Below are 20220 nucleotides of genomic sequence, written 5' to 3'. Positions count from 1 at the left end.
AGAGAATAGTGATCAGATCAATGGGGTCAGTTGATCGTCAGTTGCGTGAGAATCTCTCTGCCACAAATACCTGATCATCGCGCAAGGAAGGGTCAAGATCGAGATCCACATTGAGTGAAGCTCAAATGTTGAAACTTTAGACGAAGACCCTTTGCATTCCAACATAAAATAAAGTGGTTTAAACCCAAGAAGAGACAGTTTATGTTCATTAAGATCGTGAAAACGTTCACCCATTTACCCAGACAAAATTAGAAGCTTTAAACCGCTAACCTTTTTTATTCCACCATAAGAAAGGCAACTTAATACTTCGAAACGCAGGTCAAATATTCGTCATATGTATGATAAAGATGGCTATAAAATCAACCTCTGATTGGGCCATAAAAGCTCGAAAATCAACTGCTTGTAAGAGGCAACTTACACGTCCTTCTCAGAACCCTTGAGGATCCCTTCCCCAATGCGCCATGTGGGGACAGTGACATGAATAGAGTTACCTTTCGCTCAATTCGTTTCTGTGGCTCGATTTGCCGCTTTCAAATAATTTTCAAACATTTTTCGCAGATGCAATGAAGAAATTTTCAACAATAAACTAAAACGAGCTCTCTGGACAGCAGCAGGGGATATATAACTTTGTTCCGCCAACGTAACGACATTTTGTACGACCCCATTTCCAAAGTCGTAATAATTTCATGAAAAACGCAGCCAAGTCGACTGCATTTTGGTTTTCTTTCGGGGGCGGGCCGAAAATAGAGGGGGGTAATGTGCCAGTAAAAGGTATTTTAACGCTGGGATGCCTCCTTTCCTCCCCCTCCAAATGTCGGAAAATGAGTCGGAGGAGTTTTCCTCTTCGGCTGCTTTGTCATGAAAAATAACTTCGCTTCGTTGAAATGACAGTCACGATTTTGTATTTTTTCGCCCTTTTCCCTTCATTTTTGCGTGTCTTTTTCCTTCTTATTTTTTGGTAACTCCTCATGGCCATGTTTTGTTTTTTTTTACGATTTCCATTCCCCATTTCTTGTTCTCTTTTTGGGCAGTGTAACAGGCTAAATGAAAGATGATGAATTTATTAAATTCCCCTGTCTCTGTGAAATATGAGTGGAGGTATGGAAAAATGGGTTGGAAATTACGTTGCCTAGCAACTTTGGACCAAAAATGTCAACGAAGTGGCAAGGCAAGCTCTATCGAGTTTTGGTGGAAACAAATGTGGTTTAAACCCATTTCGCTTAATTCCCTTGATTCCGCTTTTTGTTCAATTAATTATTTCATTGCATTTTCTCATATTTGCGCTTAATCAAATTTCTTCTTTATTTAGCTACTTTTATTAAATTTTATCGCATTCCCTGCTGCAGCATATTTACTTTCTGCTGCAATTAAACTGCGTCATTATTTAATTGCAATAAAAAAGTTGAGGCATTGTTTGGCTTTATTTCCATGCACTTTGTTTACTCGGACCTTTCAAATTTTTAATTTCAGTTCATAAAAAGTACTATTAACTCCGCTCACAATCCGCGGTTGATCACCGAATAACCATTTTATTTTGCTTCATATCAAACTGAATAGACTCTTAGGAATTCATTTGCTTTCTGTTCCAATTCCGAAATCCCAAATTCCAACATATTTATACTTTACTGCACTTAGTCCGCAGTAATTTTATGATGTCATTGAAAAGTTTCAGTTTTTTCTTCTCATTAGCTTAATCTTTGGCTTTATTTATTTTTGTTTCTTTTCATTTTCACTGTCTAGCTGCTTCACATACTCGTTTTCTTGATCCTCGTCTTTGCAGCACCAAACAGGAATAGGAAACTTTGTTCCCCAGCTCCTTGCGCAAATTCTTTTAAAAGAATTTTTCTCCCTCGCCCTCGGGAAACTCTTGGTAAACTGCGGTGGCTAATAAAGAATGTAAATGGAGCAAATTGCTTAGCCGAAAGGTGAAATTTCATAAATTTCGTGAAGGGAAACGAATGAAATGCCCGCGGGCCGGAACAGTGGAAAAGCGCGGAGGAGCACGTGAAGAAAACTCATTGGGCGGCGGAACTTTATTCGAACGAAACTTGGCCAACAATCGTAAAAATTGCGCTGTCATTAATCTGAAGACCCACCCCAGCTACGCTCGAGATTTTTGGGGACCTCAGCTTCGAGTTCCGATGCGCCTCCCGTGCCGCCGCTTACGAACGGCGTTATAAAAACGTTTAGACCTAATGGTTTGAAGTTCCTTTTTGTTTATTTTTTGGGTTGGATTGCCCTCAATGGTGAAAACACCTTTCAGGTAAGTGTTGTAGAGAACATAACAATCCAAGTTTTGTATGTGGTAAGTAACCTCAGGGGGAATTTTTCATTTGATTTTGGATCTGCTAAACTGCTATTCATTGTAAAATTATTTAAAAGATGTGATCATAAAAAGCTCGACACAGAAATTTAAAATATTCTAGGGTACTTCCATCCTGGACTGTCTTTTTTACATTTTCTTTTTTTGGCAGCGATAAGGGTTATTGCTTTTGTTGAAATTGCTTAGGTGCAACGATCTGTTTCCATCGGTCGGAATAGGTTTTTGCTTCATATTTCGGCCGCTCTTGTGTAGACTTGAAACCGAAACACTTGAGTCGCCGGCTGCTGCCGCTGTGAAACGATTTTTAATGACTGAAATATTAAAATAAAAGGTGATACCTCTCCGACATTCGCCCACCTTTTCCCTTTTTCCGCTTCGAATAATTTGAATGCTGTTCATGCGGCCCTTTGTTTATGGTCAAATATAAATTTTTGTGCCCCCTTTCCTTTTTTTGGATTTCCCTTTTTAAGGGCGGTCTTATGACACTTTTCATTTGGCCCCTGCGGCGTTTGCTTTTCTTTAATGAAAAATAAAATTAATGAACGCACATTTGTGGGGCTGTTGCTGCTACTTTGCCGCTCCTTCCTTTTCGCCTGTGCAAAGTTCTGGCAGGCAAATTAATTTGGCAATTGCAATAAAACTTTCGCAGCAGCAGATTTTGGCCATTATTCTCGGCTAAAGAGATCGTTCCTGGCACTAGTAGCCGTGTCCTGCTTATAACCAAAGCCATTAAGTAAATTGGTCGAAAGTTTGCTGCTTTTTCGCCCCTCTGGCGTCCTTCAGGGGTCCAAAGGGGTCCGGAGGGCGCTTAAGTAGGCGGAAAGGTGAGGGTAGGTAGATGGTAACCTAATACCCGACTAATTGGGTGCCAAGATCCGATTTCCCGGATGAGGAATTTTCAGGCGGCCCCTTAAGAAGCAGCAGATTCGTGCAATGAGCAATAATTGCACTTTGACACGGCCCTCGGCCCTGGGGAAGAGTCCTCGGTCTGCTGAAAACCCACCCCGGGCACCGAAAGACAACGGACAATGGGCCTGCTGCAGCACGAGCACCCCTCTTACTCCACACTAATAAATCCTTGTCACAATATCCCTTTGTTTTGCCATCTTTTTCACTTGAGCTGCGCAGGGGGAGCATCATCATCCTTTTTGAATTTACAGCGCAATAATTCAAAACACATTCGCTGACTGACAGGGAACGCAGGGACGGACTCAAAGGGGCGGAGGGGATGGCCAGCGAGATGATTAAGGTCCTGTCGGCACGCAAAATTAGCACCACCACAAGCACAAATATGCCAGATGCCCATTCCTCGTCGTCATTATCATCCCATCTTCCGATTCGAGCGCCATGTGAGCCATATTAATCAGAAAAACCGGACGCGGGGGGAGCAAACTGCACTGCTAAACTATTTAAGAGGATCGAGAGGTGCTACGGAGGGGATCTCAATTCCATTTACTGACGCGATAAATAAAGAACTGCTTCAGACGACTGAGGTCGAGACTGTTCTTGAAAACGCTATTTCTAAAATAAAGTTTCTTTCGGAGAACGGTTGTAGTTCTGAAGTAAGGACACCCCATGAGTTTGCCTTGGCTATCAACTATAACCACCACGAAACTCACTCGAAATTGTGACTGAAAATTCCAGTTCTACTGAAAATGAAGATATCCGGTCAGAAGAAGACCCTCAACGCTGGGCTAATAAATTCTAACAGTTATTTATGGTAACAAACATTGCTGAATAATTCCGAGCGGAGTGGAGGAGGCGAGGGCGATGGTAGTAGAAATTTAACAATATAAACGCCACCTTTCAGTTGACTTGACTCAGACGAGGGGATTTGGCTTCTGGGTGGGGATCGGGGTTGCAAGTGAATCCCGCTCAGTGCACTCGGCACAAAGTGCCACTCTATCGCCTAACATTCCCCCTTTCATCCAGAGAACGGGCACTCTTGGGATACTTGAACTTTTTGTGTTGCTCCTCTGATTTTGCCCCATTTCCCCACCTCCAGTGCCTGTGCAGTACCTTAAAGAGCTCAAAAAAGGAGATGTATTTATATATAAATATATACACATATGCGGCACTGTGAGTACTTTTGCCTCTCTGTGATGCTTGTGTGCTTAATTCCATTTTCATTTTCATTTGCAGACAACACAGGACAACCGGAAGCAGCGGCAGCGAGGATGTTTTGTTTGAGTTTTCAAAGGCAGGCGGCTCCAGTGGCACACATTACGATCCTACGACCAGCCATTTGCACTTTTCCGCTTTTCCACCGAGTGGCCCCGGGAAATGGGTCAAAGAAATTTAATTGGCAAGATAATAGGATGCTGCGGTGCATTACAGAGTCTGTGTACTGCCATCACAGACTTCGGGGCAAATCAACTAGTTCAACGGACTTAATCTGCTGAATCAAAATTGGGAGTGCATTATTTCGATAAGCGTGGGAAAGAAACATTTCAGCTTGACTCAAAACTTGTGCTGCATAAAGACTGCATCCACAATTGAATTAGCTTTACAATCACGTATCTTGGCGAACTATTTTTTGTGGGATTCATGGTTTACGAATCGGAAATCTCGTTTCTATAGCTCAGGTTCTTGGATTCGTGTTTCTAATAACAAATAAAAAAGAACTTCAACAAAACTAATTTAATACTCTTTAAACGGCGAAAGCAAATCGCAGCCAAAAACGGGGAAAACAACTACCTTCGTGTGTTTCTAAACCTCTGTGGGCCCAGCCGTGAACCGTTTTCCAGCTTCAAGTGCTCCCACTCTCGGGGCCAAAGTTCTGTGCTCTCTCCAGCAGCATTGCTATTTCCCTGCCCTCGTAAATCACAGCGAGGTGGGAAATTAAAAATAGTTTCTTCTGACACCTAAATGCGATTGTCACTCATCGGGCCCCTAAACTCTCCGACTTTTTGCAGGCGTGGGCGCCATCGAAAATGAATTTATGACATATACACACTACTCATCATTCAATCGGGCTTCGCATTCGGATCCACATTCCTACGCGTTTTCGCGGCACTCATTAAGTGGGGTGGGGAGTCAGGATGTGGGAGTAGTCGAATTACTGCGTGTTCTCAGATTTAAATGAGGTATTCCCAGGGCTGCAGAGAGTTAAACTATAATTATTATTCAGTTACCTTATCAGTATCAAGTATCAAATTGATATTTTCGGTGGGCTCCACTCGAAGCACTCCACAACGAGCACACCTGGAGGCTGAGTATCTGTGTATCCATCAGATATGTGAGTCATAAGTGCTGCTACTTCCGCCTGCGAGAGTTCAAGAAACTCCGAAAACCCGCCTGAGATTTTAGAGTTGATTTGAGGTTGCTTTGCGGGGGCATTGAAAGCGCTTAAGTATTTTATCTCCATCTCCCAGCCCCGCACTTGGTATCTCGGATTTGTACTTTGCCTTCGCTTGGGGTCGCTGCGATCGCTCTCTGAACTCGGATTACGTCTGATGGCTTTTCCCTTGGATTCTGGCCGGATTCATGATCTTTTCTTGGCGTATTCTTTGGTCTTTCATGCGAGTTTTCATTATCCAAGTCATCACCGTCACGGCTTAAGTTCGCATTTAGTTGTCTTCTGTTTTTAATTTCATCAAGGTGTCCTCTTACATTCAGTGTTAATAAACTCTAAATAACAATCTTTTCTCTTTTCGGACCTGGCCTTCAGTAACAGTGTTCGTCTGCTTTTCTGTTTTAAACATTGTGTGTTATACCCAACTCCTTCTGAAGGCATTCTCTGTTTTTTCTTTTTACTCATAGTTTCCCAACATATCCAATGACTTTGAAGTTCGTTCCCGACCTTATATAGACATCGCACAGCCTGTCCAACTTCACGTTTTCACATGATGTCATCTATTCATCGATGCGACTGCAAAAACTATTTACATCAGACGAATCGAGGGAGTTAAAATCAAAAATGTGAGCAGCAGCGCCCCCCTCGTTCTCTCAACATTCGATAATTGACTTGGGCTTAACGCAATTAACAATGGCAGGGAAAAAATCAACGTTGAAAAAAGCTGACAAAATATATACGAAAATAATGAATAATCTCCAGCAGTTTGGACGTCGGAATGTTGGATTGCTGGATTCAATAACCGACAGGGCCATAAATATAAACATGAATATAAATAGCCGGCACAAATAAATATGAGTAATCTGTGCTCTCCGCTCCGTGCGATGGTAATCCTCTGAAGGTTCACTCTGGCGGAAAGCGCTCAAACTAACCATGAAAACTATCAAATAATCGGCCGTCCGCCTACTTCCGGGTGACTATGTTCGTTAATTGTGGTCAGATGTGCGGCTCATCGTCGTTATCTTTGAATATGTATTCATACGATCGCCCCGATCGCGATCGGCCATATCGGTTGGCCAGCGAATATGGCCACAGGTTGGCATAATCACCGAGCACATTTCGCGGATGAGCGACCTCCAGAAATTATGCACAGCAGTTAGGCAGAGCTTTTAAGCACCAGCATTTGGACTACGCGAACCCTTTATAATTGAAAACAATTTATTATAACTTTACGGAAAGGAAATGCAATTCCATAGAGCCCCACACTTTTCACATAACTTAAAAGTGTAGAATTCAATTGAAGCTCATGTACCGCATGAATCATACAAATATGAAAGGTATAAACGCTATTAGTTAGCTGAAAGCACTGCCGAGGAACCTGCTGTGACGTGATTTGGCAAACTTCAAAAATTAAATCGATTTTGGCATTGTGTTTTCCATTTGACGTTGCCAGGACTAAGTTTGTAAATAACATAAAATTTAAGCACTTCTCCGAATTCTGGGTGTGATCGCCTGATTCCAGTCGCCAAATTCCCCGTTTGTCATTGGTGCCGGCGCCCCAGAAGGGCGGACAGATAGAAGCCTACGATCCCTTGGAGCAATCGTCGTGGCATAAGTCAATCCGCGAACACATCCGTCCACGTGCCACCGGACCTGGAGGAATCCGGGATGCCCGAAGAGCTCCACTACCACATGCAGGTATTGGCCATGGTGCAGGATCTTCCGGACGGGCCACCTGCAGAGGACATCTATTTCCGTTTCAGCCTCGGCGCCGGATCTGGATCTTGACCAGAATCGTTGAGCAGGAAGAGAGAGACAGTGGGAGGAAATCAAGCAGCTCTCATTCCGGGTTCCATTTCAGTCCATGATCCCCAATTAAATTCGATGCTTAGACCCCAGTTTTGTTTGGCTTTCTTTGGTTTTGGCCTCCCTAATGGAATTTTAATTGCTGAGACTGTTTGATTTCCCCATGAGTTACCACAAGTTTCGGAAGCAAAGGCGGAATAGATTAGGTGGCCCAGTTCCTTGTGGGCATTACAAGGATATCGCATGGCAAGCCGTCATTATTCAGCCATCGAAACTACAAATACCCCTAGAGAACTTCTGGGATTATAATAATAAATGAGTGATGTGCCTTTGATAGCCGCTTACTGGTATCTGGTATTCGATTACGTTCCAATCGAAACCCGGCTACACTTCTCACCGGATAACACAACCAAACGACACATGCCGCTCAAAATAACCCAACACCCCGAGCCACAGGAGCTGTTGGGGGCACTCAGGGAAACCAGGAAGACGGGAAGTCCCCACGCCGTTCAAGACCAAGGACTCGCCAGGGAGCTGCTCAAGGAGCCGAGTCGAGTCGTAAGGACGAAACAGGAGGATTGACATGTAGCTGTTTGTCACACAAAATTAGCGTCGGGCGTCGAGTGCCGAGTGTCGGCAACATCATTTATCAATGTATCAATTGTAAGGCGACAGGCGACAATAAAAACAAAGCCACTCCAGTTGGCAAATAGGGGAAGGGGCAGGGGAAGGGGATGGGTGGTATGGGATGTGTTGGGGTTGGCTTGGGAAAAGGCCAAAGGGAAATTGGGAAAAGCCGGGGAAAACAGAAGGCGAGCTGATAGCTAATAGGGAAAAAAGTCTGCCAAGACGAGGGTTGACAATTGGCAATTGGAATCGGAATCGGAGACATGTTCCATGTTCCATGTTGACGTGGAATTTTCTAGATTTTCCGCCGCGCGTGAGTGAGGATAATTAGCTGGGAGTTTGACGGAGGGTTGATCTCAATCGAGGTTTGTAACTTATGTGATTTGGAAATACATTACTTGAAAATGGGGAGGTACAATTCTACTTTAAAACTATGGGTTTGAGCTTTCCTATTACAAAACGTGGAGTATCCATAGGATTCTGCCAAATTTGTGTCATTTATCTAAGGTACTTCAAAAAGAATAGCCGGTTTTATAAACTGATGCGGGAAATATTTTGTACTCTTATGGAATGATAGTTTAAATGTGTCAAAAGTACTTGAAAATAAATTCGACGGCAGGTTTTCCCTCCATTGCGTCCGTTTGCGCACAAATGTATATTGCAAGTGCAGCCAAATGCCGACAATTCATCGGCAGAGCTCCATAAATCTGTCATAACCGGAGCGACCAAAGTCAAGTGATCACTCTGTCAGTTCTACCCGCTCTGAGGCCATCTCACCCACCTCGTTGAACTGACATTTCAATGACATTTTATCACACTTAACTTTAGGTTTCGGCTTTTTGTTTCTCGCTTTCGGTTTTAATGGTCGCACACGTGGTGCACTGCGTACTGGAAGAGCTCTTGGTTTGTCTGCCGAGGTACACTGTATGTACCATCCTCCGTATACCCATCGTTATTATTATCTCCGCACGGCCACCATTATTATTATCTTCACCCACATTAAAATTCAGTTTTTCGACACGCTCAAAGTTTATTAAACGATGCCCTTGGGTCATTGACTCAATGACTGACTGTCTGCCCGACTGACTGACTGAATGAGTGAACGAGTGGATTTCAATGTTTGGCTTCCAATTTGGCTTCGATCAAGCAGGGCTGTGAGTAAATATTTATCCAGCGTTTGGCAAGCGAAGGTCGTTTCTTGGCACTGGTTCGAATGGACTTACCTCGCGGTTAACCCCATAATTTGTCACTTTTTTGCATACATTTTAATTGCTATGAACATGCAAATATTCCCAAAGTATTTTCTGGGATATTGCAAATACTTATATTTAAAAAGCCGGCTCGGATTATTTGAATAAGAAATACTTCCATTGCCTAACATTGTTTTTATTACTCCGTTTGTTGCCAATTCTTGTGGATATTAGTATATGGCAACTGCTTTTGAATTGTTCACTTTAAAGTTATTGTCTTGAACTTTAAAATATTTATCATCACTGTGAAAAACTATATCTAGCTGCCATGTGACACTCTAATGCGCAAAGCTAGACTTTCTAAAGAAACAAACAATCCAAGTTGCTGGAAGCCAAAGGACCCCTTTAGTTGGATCTCCTCTCATAAGTCGAGTTCCACCTATCGACAGCCAATCGATCGATAAAACTTGTTAGCCAGGTAACTTAAAATCAAATATCTGGCAATCTTAAATGGACCGAGATAAGCATTTGATCAACTCTATAACTCCATTTCCTCGCATAAATCGTGTTTTTCAATTCCACTTTCCGCTTATCGATAGGCAATCGATCGATAAAACTATTGTTTCGCCTCAAAATTCAGCACTCATCGAAGGCGACACCCGTTGAACGAGGCTAAACAAAAACGAAATCTCGTAAAACTCCACTTGACACTTGTCTCCATCGAGTGTCGTTCTGTCTCCCGCGCCCCTCGCTCCTCGCTCCTCGCCCTCCAGCTCTAGCTCCCCTTCAGAGGACCCGTTCCCAATCCCATTCCCAATCCCATTCCCTTTCCTATTCCCATGGTGCGTTTGACGTTTGCTGCTGACATGTCAGCAAAATTTTAACTGGCAATTTGCAGCAGAGCTCGCGAGCTCCTGTACCGGCGGTACCCTCCTAGTTTTCCCGGGCCGTCCCTTGGTTTTTCGCATTTCCCAGCCCCATTCTCGCACGTAGGGAAGTCCAGACAGGACGGGGAGGGGGTGGCACAGAAATGGAGGGGGCTCAGACAGGCAGACAGTTGGACTCGTCTCCTCGCCCCGCACCCCGCGCCACCCCTGTCTCCATCTTTTCCTGCCTGCAACAAACACGACACAATATGTTGCTACGTCTGGATGTCTGGGTGTCTGGGTGTCTGGGCCCTGCCTATACGAGTGTGTGGCCCTTCTATAGCCCCCACTTGAGTTTTGTCAGCTATTGTTCATTGGGTGCGACTGTTGTTCCACCCACGCCTCCAACACTCCATCTCTATCGTTGTTTCTCACAGAGAGCTCTTTTGGTAATGGTGTCAAAATAATTTGGGTTGTCATTTGTTGGGCCCCTTCTCTTGCTCCCGTTGCCGCCCCAAGGTAAAATTGTGCGCCTGAGCCTTTGGTCAGCGAAAATGGGTGGCGGGACGTGGTTCTGGGAAGGGGGCGGAAAATACTGAGGGCTTATGGGGAAAAGGGATCAAAGCTTCATAAACCATAACAGTATATCTCTTTTATATCCGATATCGCTATAGGTAAGGCAAGCCCTAATTTCATGATACAAGGCTTTTAAGTGTTTCAAAATAAAATCCTTTTTCTGCTATGTTCTTTCACAAGTTTTATGTTTACTTGTTTATTGTTTGTTTTTAATTAAATCCTCAGCTGACATGTAGTTTTCTTGATATTTTTCCAAAAATTGCCCACTTCTTAGAGCCGAGAATCGTTCTGATTTATGATTTATGAGATCTTGTGCCTTTGTTTGGCTTGAATTTATTTAGCCGTGCGCTCGATAGTTCCTTCATAAATCTTTTCTCTTTCCTTGCTCATATGGAACAAAAACAATCTCTGATTGATGGAGAACTGAACAGGCAGCAGAAACAGGAGCATGAATCGCTTAAGTGCCACTTTCCACCCACAAAAAACAAAATCCAGCAAAAAAAAGAGCAAAAACCGTGAGGCAAAATCTCTAATCCAGCAGGCTCACTCCCTAAATGCCAACCAACCCCTCTCATCATCATCATTTTGCCTTTGTTTGTTTGCTAATAGCTTGTTAGCCATTTCAAAAACAATTTTCTTACTTACACATTCCAGCGACGGCACAATGGCATATAAACAACAACATTAGACAGCAACATGTGTAGCCCATAACTTGCCACTGCCCCGCCCCCTTTGCCTCGACCAGCCCAGCACCCACCGCCCACCGCCCCTTTAGCATGTCCTTTTTCCTGCTCTGTCATATTTCAAGGCAAAGAACAAAAAGGAACGGCAGAAAAACAGAAAAAGCGCCAGGGAGCGGGGAACGGAATGGGTGGAAATACGCTGGGGAAAAGCGAGGAAAACCAAGGAGAAGGGGAAGGGGGAACACACAGGCACATATCGACAGGTCCTGCCATAAATTTAACAGGTAACAAGCGACACCCCAGTCCCAAGAATGAACCAAAGTAAAAACTTCTGCTGCCTTGCCCCTAAAAAAGTGGTGGCCGAGTGTCACTCATACGCCATGTGGCACTGGCAGCGAAAGCCAGGTGAAAAAGATTTTGATCGATCACTTATCTACCGGAAAGATAAGGCAAAAGATAAATTCATTAAATATGAGTGATCACTTAGAGCTGCAGGAAATGCGAAAAAGGAAACTCGAATACATTGATTTAGGTGGGTAAAGCTTATTTACTTATTATAGAATGGCAAGGTTTGATCCCATGTTAAATACTAGATTTGTAATGAAAGTGCCTTAAAAAGTTAAATTCTTAGAAAATCTCATATTTCCCATTTCCCAAAAACCTTCCGGTCTTCTTTGACAAGGTACAATATATTTATTTAAACATATTACATTTTTAAGATACATTGTTTTAAAAATTACTTCTTTATCTCCTTTGAGGGACGCACAAGTGAATCGAGAAGCGCTCTCGCCTGGTAAAGGATATCCCTGCTCAGCGCTGAACATAAGCCGTATCTGCCTAAATCCCATCCCACTCGCCGCTTCGTTTGCTTTGGCGAACTTCAATTTTTGCCAGCTTGTTGCTAATATATCATGACAAACGAAGGGTTGTTCGCCCCTGCTCCATGCTCCCTGCTTATTATTTTTTTAACTTTCTGTTGTTGTCGTGGCTGGAAAAGCCAGGCTGTTACATTCCCCCTCGTTTTGTTTTCAGCAAAACTTTGTCGCAAGTTTGCCTGTGCCTTTGTCGCCTTTTGTTCCGACTTTTTCAACCCTTTTTACCCTTTCAGAACACATCCGGTGCTGAAATGCTGAAATGCTGAAATGCTGAAATACTGAAGCACTTCCCCCCGCATGTGTTAATGGCAAATTAAAATTCACTTAACAACATTCCACTTTAGTTTCTAATTTGGAATTTCATTTCGAGACTGCACTCCCATTGGGCTGGCTGGCGCTCGTTTTTTATTCAAATGCCAAAAATCCTCGTTAAGAATTTATGAGCCGAGCCACAAAAGCCGCAGACACCGCTCATGCAATTTGCATCCTGTGGGTGCTCCACCCAGAAATGGGTTTACGGAGGGGTTACACGGGGCTTCAGGCGGCAGCAGGGGGCTTACAGAGCGGGTTGTCAATAATAAATAAGCAATGCGGTAGGCAAAGAGCTTACAGTACGAAAACGAACCGTAGAATACTCTTCAAACATGCACGTGATAATAGTGCAGGAAAGTATCTCTGATAGCACTGGCATATTAAGGGAATAATAGGAAACACCCCTACATCATACCAAACACGTAATGTTATAGGTTAAATTTCGTTTTTAATGCTCACATTATAGCCGAACATTTTATAATAAAAATGTTGCATCTGAACAGGACACTATGCTACCCTACACTTCCCAACCCATGCGAAAACCCATTTAGCCAGCTCTGCCCGTCATCAGAAGGGTATGCAAAGTAATGCAAAAAATTCCCAGAGTCCGTGTCTGCCTCTTAATATTTTCTTGTCCTCTGGGGGCGTCTTAAAAGCTTCTGTTCTGTTCGGTTCAGTTCGGTTCTGTTCAACTCATTTCTGCATCCACTCCGGGCACTTTCATTCACCACCTCACCTCCGAGCGGGAAAACGAAAACCCCTTTTGCTCAATTGAAATCAATTAAAAATCAATCAACTCAAATGTAGTGAAAAACAATTTTTAATTGAAAAGCAGGAGACGACGGTGTGGAGAGGTGAGGAGCACCGGAATCCGGGCTCCTGGATCCTGCATCCTGAGTCCTGAATTCCGGACTGGACCTGGCGGCACCTGAGTTCTGAGTGCTCAATCCCGAAGTTCAAGTGGCTTCCACTTCCACTTGCAAAGAGAATAAGGACACGCCACACCACACACACATGGACTTGGAATTGGAGAGCTGGGGAGCTGGGGAGCAAAGTGCATGAATATTTTATGAAGATAAATAAGGATAAAAACTTCAAACGACCACGAAAAGTGGTCGCTGCTTGAAAGCGGACCAGCAGAGGGTTGAAGAGTGGGCCGAGAAGCGGACCACTGGGCGTATGAGCAATGGGATTTGGCATTTGCATTGCCAACCAATTGAAACAGAAATCAAAGAGTCGGCCGCCGGAGCACTTTGATTGCCAATGCGCAAAACTTTTCACCATATGCTGAAAAATAGTGGTTAAAGGCGGGTGCCCCAGGGGTGGAGCATGGACAACCGCTAATGTTGTCTGCGGCCAAGTTGGTGCAGGAATAAGTTTGCGATACCCTTTTGTGGGAGGTTTTCTGGGGGCATGTATCTGACAAATGCATTTGGTCCTAGAAATCGAAAAAGAGATGTACGGAATTTTGTTCTTATCACACATTGGGTTCCAGTGTATTTCAGCTATGCAAAGGCAGAGTCCTTGCCGCATTTACTTCAATACAAGGGGTATAAAGCAGTCGGCACCCTCCAATCGTGTCTCCCTTTAATGAACTTTGGACATCGCTTGCATTATGAGCCAAGTGCTGCAAACAAACAACCAACAAACAAACTGCAAATGAAAAAAGCCAAACTCATTTCAAAGCTATTAGGCGAAGTAGGAAAAATTCCCGACAAATAATACACAAGAGCAGAGAAAAAACTATCAGAAGAAGCAGGACAAGGATTATACGTGGAGAACTGAAATTAGGAGCGCAAACTGACGGGGATGCCAGTCCAACCCAATTAAGTGGGACTTTGGATTCCACCTTATGAAGCTCTATGTTATCTTTGGCCCGTAGTTTTAGAACAGTTTCCAAAATCAAAATCTGAATCTGCTTCCCAGAAACAATAATATTCTACCTTCCCACTGATGATAATGGGTTAATCAATTATCGATAACTGCCACCCCATCAGGTATCATCTCTATCGCTGCTCGGATTCCCCTTGGGCCGGGCTTCTGAAAACATTCTCTTTGTGGTTTTCACCCCTCCCCTGCTACACTTTGTGGAAAAGGCGTTCATGTGATGGAAAACCCCTCGCCCACTTTTCCCCGAAGTCACGCCCCTTTTTGCCTGACCCATAGGCTGACAGGGGGAGCCACTCAATGTAATGAAGGTCATTACAAGTGTACTTTGAGCCGCACAAAAAGTGCGTAACTGGGGGCCAGGCCAGAACAAAACGTGAGCGGCAACTCTCTCTTTCGAGCGCATTTTCCGAATACCCCAATCCCCGATACCCGCCGCTCTTCCGGACCCCTCCATCTGCCGATTTTGTAGGCAGCTTTGGGTCATTAGGTGACGCCTGTCCATAAGCACAAAACGTAATTAGTCGACGACGACGACGATGACAGCGAAGCAGAAACATGTAAAGTGGAGCGCTCCACTGACCCAACGAACGATCCATGGCCCACTTTTTGGCCCCACGTTTCTGGCCATTGATGAGAGGCGAAGTCTTGGCAAAAAGTTGGTAATTAGGATGTTTGTGCTGATGACAGACAGCCAGCACAAAGGCTGCAGGGAATGGGCTGGGAGTTGAACTAGAACAAGATCTCATTTCCCAGCACCCGGTCCCCATTTCCCAACGGGTTTAGGAGACACGGTGGTATTTTAAAATTAAGTTGAGATCTTAAGTTGAACTTGTTTAATTAGATTTTATCTTATAATCAAGTCAACAGTGGCAGCTCGACACGACGACCCCTTTGTTTGTCCTTTTGCCCGGCGTCCTTGAACTCGAGCTCGGGCTTCGCCTTGCCATTTCTCGAAAGGCGAAAGACGAAAGGTGAAAGGTGAAGGGGCGGCGGTCATCCTCTCTGCCTAATTAGAATTTGCATTCGCGTTGCGTTGCAAATGGTAAACAGAATGCCTGAAATAGGCAAAAGTCCTTTAAGCACTCTGGATATTCCTTCGCCGGGTAATTTGATTTGATGCCCCAACAATGATGCCTGTCTTCTCGAGCATTCCTCAATGGGGTCTACTTTATCTCCTTTGCTGCGCCTTCAGAGCCAATCAATTTCTGAATGCAACAATGTGAGTTAAGCGCATTTCCAGCTTTAAATTGCACATTTGCAACAGTAAATCGCATTGATTGTGTGGCTGTGCCTGCCCCCTCCCCTTCTTGGACAGCAAAGTGTTAACAATGAAATCGAAGCTGAGTTCTGGCAGAATCGCGTTCCTTTCCCCAACTTTGGAGCAAAGTACGAGTGAGGAAACGGGGAGCAAGGTTTCCCCTCAGTGTGAAAGTGTGGCAGATGCCGGGGGAAACTCGAGAGGGGACTGCCAAACGAAATCCTTTTCCAATTCCGCTGATGAAATGACATATTTCGCTCACACAAAGACCCTGCTGCACATTGTGCGTTTGGGGTGTTAAATAAATAATTTCGAATGAATAAATCAGCAGCGATTTGACTCAAACGCAGTCAACAGTACAAGGAGTTTCTAATTTTCCCGTATTGCAACAAATAAAAATGCAATTCAACCAGATCTGCAAACTGGGACTTAAGCTGGTTCTTAAAAACTACCTGCTACATAAACTTCTCTCTAAGTGTATGTTACTGCTGCATTCTCGAATTCTTCTCTCAGCTTAGACGCACTCCTCGGCACACAAGTACCGCATTCATTTCAACTCCCTCTTTTTCTCCCTGTGTAGGAGCACTCCTCAGCATCCCGATGCGCTTCAGTTACTTAAGCAGTCAATGCCACACAGCGGCAACAGCCACAGTGCCACAGTGCAACAGTGCAACAGCAACGGCAACGGCAACAGGGAACATTGAACGCTGAAGTGGCGACGTCGACAGAAAGCGACTTGTGTGCTTATTTTTAAACGTATTAAGGAAGCGGCGTGCTAAGGAGTCGCCAGCAACAAACACGTGGAATGGCCACAACGAGGAATTAAGAGTTGCAGTTGCAGTTGCAGTTGCAGTCGCCTTGCATTCGCATTCGCATTGAATTAATGATGCACGTGCAACGCGGAGGGGGAAAATAGGGTGGGAATGTCTGATATCGACATCCAGTTGACTGCACTGTGCGCCTGAGTGTTTCTTTGTTTTGTACGGTTTTATCTGAGTTCCAGGCGATTTAAAAATAATAATTGCACCATTACAGCAAGTTTTGCATTTAAATAATGAGCATTGATCAGTACACTTCAACTAGATATTCAGAAGGGTAGTAATGGCCAGGCATCTAATAGAAAATGCACAAGTACAGTGTATCGCATTTACTTAGGTCAATTCCATTCGAACAGTTCTTTGCGCGCAACCACAGAAGTTTGGTTTTCTGGAAGTCGGCCCTTCTTCAACGGGAAAACGGTGCAGCTTCTTTGCAGATGGACACACCACAGCCTTTTTACCTCCTTGAGGGCCATAAATTATGCAAAATTCTCCCATTTTTTGCGGCAGCCTCGCGAAAGTGTCAAAGCTTAAAATTCCTCTCAGCAATGAGCGGTTTAGGAAGGGGATTCACCCCCGCGGTGACATAACACTTTTGCAGTTCAAGTTTGGTTTTGCAGCACTTCGCTTTACTTTTTGACAGCCATAAATTTTCGTCCGGCATGAATTCGACAGCAAACCAAAAGGGAAGGACAACATTTCCCCAGTCTGAGTCCAACTGAAAATGTTGGAAATCTGTTTTAGCGGAATGAAAACTTCCCGAGGACTTGCACTTGCAGTCGCAACTTTTCGGTGGAGTCCGATCTTTTTGGGAACCCCTCCGCCCGCCACCTATTTGCTTTACTCCGTTATGTGTAGTCAAACAAACAAGAAGTTTCCACTTGAAATTTTCCTACTGCAAGTTCCCTCACCCCTTGCCGTGGATTTTCCTTTTATTTGGGGAAAGTTGTTATTCCAGTTTTTGACATTTGAGAATGGGGTCAACGGATTATAATAATTCAATAATTGCGCTTGATAACTGAAAGCATTTGTATCTTAGCAATTAACATTGAATACGAAGTACTTGGTGCATTTACCAAACACTCATTGAACAGATCACAACACGTTTGTTTTATTATTCCTTGATTTTTTACTGAAAAGTAGAGTTTTCTTTGGCTCTATAATTGCAAATCCATCACTGAACTGCCTTTTTTACTTCTGCAACCCGCACATGGAGGAACACATTTGGAAAACAGACTTTGAATTGAAATCAAAGCCACAAAACCCATCAAGACAATTTTTAATGACGCCACGAGCAGACGGCACAAGATCCCCTTTGCGCTTAGCCCACAGCCCCCTCCTTCCCGTGAAAAACTCCACCCCCGTTGTCTGCGGGTGTCTGACGAGTGACAGCCTGTACACAGCTAGAAATTAAACTGTTGATTTAAATTTGAATTTAATTTGTGTACAGGATTTGACAATCAATACCCTTAACTTGTTTGTTGGTCCTAGTTCTATTAAGCATGCCAAAATTACAGGGAGGAGTATTCACTTTCAATATTATAATGATACTCATGAAAATTTGATTTAACAAGCATCAATGCTGTATTTTCTGTGCTGTATTTCAATGCTGTATTGTTCCCAGCAATTTCACAACGCAACAAATGCAAATGGTTGTCATTCAGGAGTATCCCCCGAATCGGGCGGGTTTCAACCAACAAGGACGCATGATTTTTGCGGTGTTTTTGTGTATATTAATGCGGCTGGCAAAGTAGCTTTTAATTAGCATGTTGTCTGCGGCCGCAATTACCCCCTTTGCCACCGCGCCCCTGGAATTGCCGTGGCTCCCTGTTTTCGGGGCTTCTCAATGGCTTTCACAGGTGGCAGGGAAATAGTTGGAGGCTCATGAATCAAGGGTTTCCCGGCTCCCCCTCTGGAGGGGGGACCGAGGCATGGAGGGCGCTCAAAGTGGCTTAGGCTCCTGCAAATAAGCTGCGATACACAGAGGGATATGATAATACCTCCGCAGATACTTTGCCATCCTCCAACTTTTGAGGGGATTAGGTGATTCGGTTTTGGTTTAGGGCAGGGCTGGCGGAGAGGTTCTGAATGGGGATTTGCCCACAAAAGCTGTGCGGTTTTCTCTACAAATTCCATAATGATTCAATGACGCTTGAGTTCGAAGGCATTAAATGGCAGGCGGGAGGCATGTTGCCTCTAATTACATTACGTTCCAGGTATGCAAACGATGTAAATCGCTGGCATGACTATGAAAACTCATTTAAAATGGAACAGAAGGAGCAAATTAATACTAAACAAAGGGATTACAATCGAATACCACAGCAGTATTTAAAGGACCTTTTAAATAAGCACTAAAGCCTTTTTCATTTTTATACCCCTGCAGAGTAGTATATAGGACGGACAACTATATCTTATAGATCTCATAGGAATTATCGAAAAATAATCGAAAAAGCCCTTGAAGATAACATTTTTAAATTACATCTGAATTTCGAATAAAAGGTTATCAAATCGGACGACTATATCATACGGCTGCCATAGTAATATGAAACAAATTATAGCTTCGGTATTTTTTGACATATTATCTTATAATATTCGGAATTGAACGCGAACAATCCTTGGAAGTTTACCATGGTGTTACTTAAGTTGATTATTTCTTATTACTGCAAGGGTATACAAACTTCGGCTTGCCAAAGTTAACTTTCGTTCTTGTCGGTTGGAAGTTCTGCGTGTCCTAGACTTACTCCGGGTGAAGCCCCTCTAAAACCCCCTTTTCCACACCCAATTACCTCAATGCCCCCATTCAATTATCACCAAGGATTTTCAGTCGCCGATCTCGTTATCTTATGGCGACGACCAACAGCATCTATAACCCTGGTTATTACCCCCACCACCTTTTCAGTTCTCCCCTTTGTTTATTGAAGTTTGAGGTTTCACGCTAATTAGATGGCACGCAGGCGCACTACACAAAATGCCGCTGATGGCAGGAAAATCTGGAAAAGGGGGAAAACAGCGAGTACGTATGGGTCCAAGGGAGCTGCAATTGCGGCTATGATTATTAGGCATAAAGTGTTGAGGTTGCCTGTTGTTTCTGCTGTTTTTGCTGGCTTGGCCCAGGCCTAAGTAACACGATTTTTCATCGTTATTATTTCTTGGCACGCGATCTGACAAGTAAGACGGATTGGTGTTGGTAGTGTTCCACTGCGAGAAAAGATATTTCGAGACGGCCTAATAAAAACTATAGGTTACCGATGTGAATATACTCATGTCCCAGGTATCTGCAACTCCCATTGCGTATTAAGCTATCAAAATACTACTTCAAATCCGAAGAGTAACCCTTGACTGACAGAGCTATTGAAACATTTCTTTTCAGTGCACCTCGACCGGCGTGGATGTTTTTGTTTCGCCGGACTTTGAGCTAGTCAAGCAAGCTGTCGCCATCGCCTTCGGATGTCGTGTTATGCGATTTACATCGAGTGTTGTTTTCTGGGGAGAGCTTTCCACTCGACTACCCCCCGCCCGATGTACACCAGTGTGTGTATATAGATTTAGAAATTACAGTTGATGGCTTACCTGCAATTAGCGACGTATGCTGCCACTGCTGCCGATGGTGCCGCCTGATATGTGTTCGATTGTATGGTCGACTCTCCCCGTAGCGATCTGCAAAGCAAACAAACCAATGGAGGAACAAACATTTAATGCCG

General features: G+C 43.9%; 1 protein-coding gene across 3 annotated transcripts in view; it reads right to left on the bottom strand.

Annotated features, from left to right (window-relative positions):
• Positions 1-20220, bottom strand: part of LOC108024185 (uncharacterized) — a 68615-nt gene that overhangs the window by 32336 nt on the left and 16059 nt on the right. For all 3 annotated transcript variants that reach the window (XM_017094024.3, XM_044093679.2, XM_017094025.3), the window contains exon 2: positions 20090-20176. The gene's annotated coding sequence lies outside the window, so the exon portion shown is untranslated. The remainder of the gene's footprint in view (positions 1-20089; positions 20177-20220) is intronic.

Source organism: Drosophila biarmipes, chromosome X (genome assembly GCF_025231255.1).
Source record: "Drosophila biarmipes strain raj3 chromosome X, RU_DBia_V1.1, whole genome shotgun sequence".
Taxonomy (NCBI): domain Eukaryota; kingdom Metazoa; phylum Arthropoda; class Insecta; order Diptera; family Drosophilidae; genus Drosophila; species Drosophila biarmipes.
This window is presented reverse-complemented; position numbering and strand designations above follow the sequence as displayed.